This window comes from Mixophyes fleayi, chromosome 1 (assembly GCF_038048845.1).
Source record: "Mixophyes fleayi isolate aMixFle1 chromosome 1, aMixFle1.hap1, whole genome shotgun sequence".
In the NCBI taxonomy this organism is placed as follows: domain Eukaryota; kingdom Metazoa; phylum Chordata; class Amphibia; order Anura; family Limnodynastidae; genus Mixophyes; species Mixophyes fleayi.
The window spans coordinates 225,181,083-225,185,598 of NC_134402.1; the positions used below are offsets into that span (position 1 = coordinate 225,181,083).

Consider the following 4,516-nt stretch of genomic DNA (forward strand, 5'->3'; position numbering starts at 1 on the left):
TAGGATAACCATCTACTTTTTTAGCAGCGGCCACGTCCTCTTGTTCCTCCAGTTGTTCCACCCAGCTTGGTTAACGTGGGTCGGTCGACGCTGTGGTCCTGTTTACATTCAGGATATGGGGCTCTGGTGGATTGCTCATGGGACGTGACCTCCTCTCAACACCAGGGGTTTTGTGGAAACCTAAGGTTCCCTAGAATTATAGTTTATGCTATAGGTCTTTAATTATTTTTAAGATGTTCTTGCATTCATTTTGCTTTTCTATTGTTACACTCTATAGGGTTTATACTTATAATTGTAATGCGATATTTGGGAAGAAATTGGGATACCAGAAGTCCAGTGACTGCAAAGAACTGATGCTGTCAAGAAACAAGTAAGATTTATTTTGCCAAGAATGTTTGATGAAGAAGAAAGCTTGAAGGAACTAAAGAGTATTGATGTCTGTCACCAAGAACTAATCACACTTTGCGATAAATTGAACCTTCCTCCATTCGAACAAGATAATAGAAAAGGAACAAAAGGAAAAATTATTAAAGCATTACAAGGTCAAGTGGATTGTCTTCAAAAGCTAAAGAATACAGAAAATTAAAACTATTATTCAAGTAATTAAAACAGTTATCAAACTACTTTTACATCTGCTTTGTTTTTATAGCAATGAGCAAAGACAAGCCTTTGCTCCATTTTCTGATGATGACAACGGTGAAGACCTGCTCTGCCTCCATGATGCTGAAATCAAAGCATCAAGCAGTATTATGAGAAACAATTATATTTTTTGGGGTGTGCAGTTTAGTCAAAGAGCACCATGTCTTTGGTGCACTAAATAGTCCAGAAGTTTATACTATATGTATTATAATATATTATTACAACAACCAATAACTATTGTTTGTCTACTCTTCATTCTCTGATATCCAATTGATCAGCACACAATTCTAGCAGACTGATCTCTAAAAAAACTGCAGTAAAATCACAGCTATTGCAATATAAATTGCCTCTTTCACTCTATCCAAGCAATTTTCTTAGCACATAATTGCAGCCAACTTCCTACCCACATCTATCGCTTCTAAAACTGCAGTTGAGAATGGGGAGATATATATAGAAGATATTGATCTAAAACTCATGAGATCTGACATTTTACTGGAAATTACATTTCGATTTCAGGTTCCAATTTGGTATGCGAGTCATGGCTCGGTTCTACTCGGAACTCCAAAATTCACATCTGTAGCTTCGAGAACAGACATGAGGTTTTTAGTGCATATTTTCATCAAACTGTGGATGCCTTAGTCTAGTGCTTAAAGTGTGCATCTGAATTTTGGATAGTGTATTGTACTTTTAGCCACAGCAGTGTAGCACCTTTTAATATATTTGAAAATGAGGAACACAAAAAGATGTTTGAAGGAGTACAAAAGTGACAAGATAACTGGCATCTCTTTCTAGAGCATGATTGAAAGGCAATGGATCGAAATATGTTCACAAAACATGGGAGTAATCTTTTGAAAGAGGAAAGGCAGCGCACAAAGTTGCAAAAAATGGTCCCAAAGCTCAATGAAGAATAAAGAGTATGCATTGCATCTTGGAAAGGAGAACAAGAGCAGGGGTTCTTAGTAAATGGGAAGACATTTATGAACTATGTTGCAGAGCAGTGGAATCAGTTTCATTTAGATAAAAAAAGGAAAAAAACAAAAGAGGTTAATCAAGAAGACTCGTCAGCTAGTTTGGAAATGTATTATGGAAGTACTACAAAGAAACCCTAATAAGCGAAGAGTGCTTAGCACTATTACACCTAGAAATGTGCGCAAGCTTAATGGTACAAGTGCTTACAATTCGGCCAACAATACTCTACGCCAGTGGATTCCAAACTTTTTCAGTTCAAGGCACCCTTATGGTCTCCATAATTTTTTCAAGGCAAAATTATTACCAAGTAGTCCCCCGCCTTGCTTACCACTGGCCCTGGCCAAGGCACCCCTTTGAGATCACCGAGGCACCCCAGGGAGCCTAGGTGCACAGTTTGGGAACCACTGCTCTACGCTCTGCTTTCAGTGGGACACTATGCCACTCTTCTGTGTCACGCCCACCCCCCAGTGGTGGCAAACCTGGACTGCCTATCCGGACTCCAACCAGGGTGTTCAAAACTCCACAGTCAAGGAGGCATGAGAAGAACAAGGAGAATAGTCCCAAATAAATAAAACTGCTATAAGCGGTGGATGCCACCTCCCAATTCCTGCCCAGCGTAACCTCAGCGTTAACTCTGTTGCCAGCACCTATTCTTCATAAAACTGTCTGCGCATTGACAATGCTATCCACTGTTCAACCATGTTAAAAAAAATATTTCTTTTTAAGGAGCTATCTTCCCTTTAACAACGTAAGAATGTCTTGGTGTCTGACTGTAAATTGGTATGTGCAGATCACCCCCTTTTGGAATTTTGTATGTTGTGAAAGTCATGACTGCCTTCTTTTTGACCCAGCACCCCACCCATCTTTCTATAACCTTAAACCTTATTTGATCTTTTATTCTTCTAAGGATATCCTTATGTCTACCCCAAGCATGTTTAAATCCTCTGCTGTATTAGCCTCTACCACCTCTGATGGGAGGCTATACCACTTATCCACTACCCTTTCTGTGAAGTAGTTTTTCCTCAATTTCCTCTGAATCTACTTCCCCCCAGTGTCAGTGCATGTCCTCGTGTTCAAATACTTCTCTTCCTTTGAATAATGTTCCCCTCTTGTACCTTGTTAAAAGCCTTGATATTTTTGAAAGCTTCTATCATGTCCCCCCTTTCCCTTCTCTGCTCAAAACTATACATATTATCTTTTAGTCTTTCCGGGTAAGTTTTGTGCTGTAGGCCATGCACCAGTTTAGTTGCCCTTCTTTGTACAGTCTCTAATGTATTTATATCCTTCTGGAGATATGGCCTCCAGAACTGAACACAGTATTCTAGATGAGGCCGTACCAATGACCATGCTCTTGACCATTCCTCTAGTCTACCTAGATCATCAATCATTTGTTTTATCCCTCCTGGTGTGTCTACCCTGTTGCATATCTTTGTGTCATCCTCAAAAAGGCATACTTTCCCTTCAATACCATTTTGTTCAACTCTTCACCATCTACAAAAAGTAACCATGTAAAGTAAAAGTACAGCGAAATTAATTTTAGCCATATTTATTTTTTAATATCTTTTATTTACCATTTGTATAGCATCTAGAGATATCACAGATTTTAGTTCATGTTATTATGTGTTAGAACATACACAATTCTGCATTTTAGTAGCCTATATCAGTAAATAATTTGTGCAACATTTTGGGGATTTTTGGTCTATGGCTGAAATGTGCCTGTCTGGAAAAATAAAAACCTCTTAGTGTACAGCTTATGTTGGAACACCCCCTAATTTATTACAATGTTTTTTCTCCTAAAATATTGCTCATAATATTGCTTATTAAGACACTGACTATATAAAATACCCGCCTGCCAAATACAAAATGCCCCATAATGCCTGATGTCTTATTACTGTCAGTCATAGGTGATATAAATCTTGTCTCATGCTATTGATGCCATCTTGTCAAACTAATCTGTGTCTGTGAATCACAGAAATACACGCATGTCGTCACATATCAGTGAGAACAGCTAACGTGCTGTGCGCTCACATTTTATGCGCTTTTTAAATAACCCCCATTGTCTGTTATATGAATAATTGTGTAAAACTTTCTACATTGCTCTGATTTCTATATTGTACATATATTTAAAATTATTTGGTTGATATAAAACACAAACTGATAAAATGTGGATCTTGTCATGTAACTGGTCTTTTCATGTCTTTTTCCTGTCAGGAGGTGACTGTATTTGCAGAATTTCCATTACAAGTAACAAAGATCTGAGTTATATAGAAGTCCTTAAGAGACAGATAACAGGGTGTCACTACTTATATTCAGTATTTATCCAGGAAATGATGAGGAAAATATAACTCAGCCTCTGAACATTTCCATACTTCATGTCAGACATATAATATATACCCCTGGTTCCATGTGCTCCCACTTCTGTGTCAGATTATAACAGGGGTGACTGAGACACACTCCAGGGACCATGGCTGCACATATGAATCTCTACTACAGCCCCAGGTATGACATTAAGAGGGAGCAGGGAGTAATGGAGGATGACTGGAAGCAGTTACAGCAGAGGGGGAGGAGCAAGGAGGTCACATGGTACCAGAAGCTTCTTACAGTTACTGATACAGTGAGAGGAGGAGCCGCCCAGGCTGGCTGTGTAGGGGAGGAGCTTATCCTGCACATGTGCTGGAGATTTCCTGTCACCACTGCATGAGCCCAGCAGGGGGCAGCAGTGGTATCTGACGTCATAGATGTCTATCCTGATATCTTTATACATCTATATGTCTGCCCTATATCTCTATCTGTTCTGCCTGTCTGTGTGCTGTGTGATATTGTGTCTGAATGACTGTCCCTATGTAAATACAGTACACTGGTTGTCTCTCCAGTCTGTCCATACCTGTGTATGATTCCCTATCAGTCT

The 4,516-nt window shown here is 39.2% G+C and overlaps 1 pseudogene; it reads left to right on the top strand.

Annotated features, from left to right (window-relative positions):
* Positions 1 to 391: 391 nt before the first annotated feature.
* LOC142144830 (protein regulator of cytokinesis 1 pseudogene) lies at positions 392 to 2,268 on the top strand (annotated as a pseudogene).
* Positions 2,269 to 4,516: the final 2,248 nt, after the last annotated feature.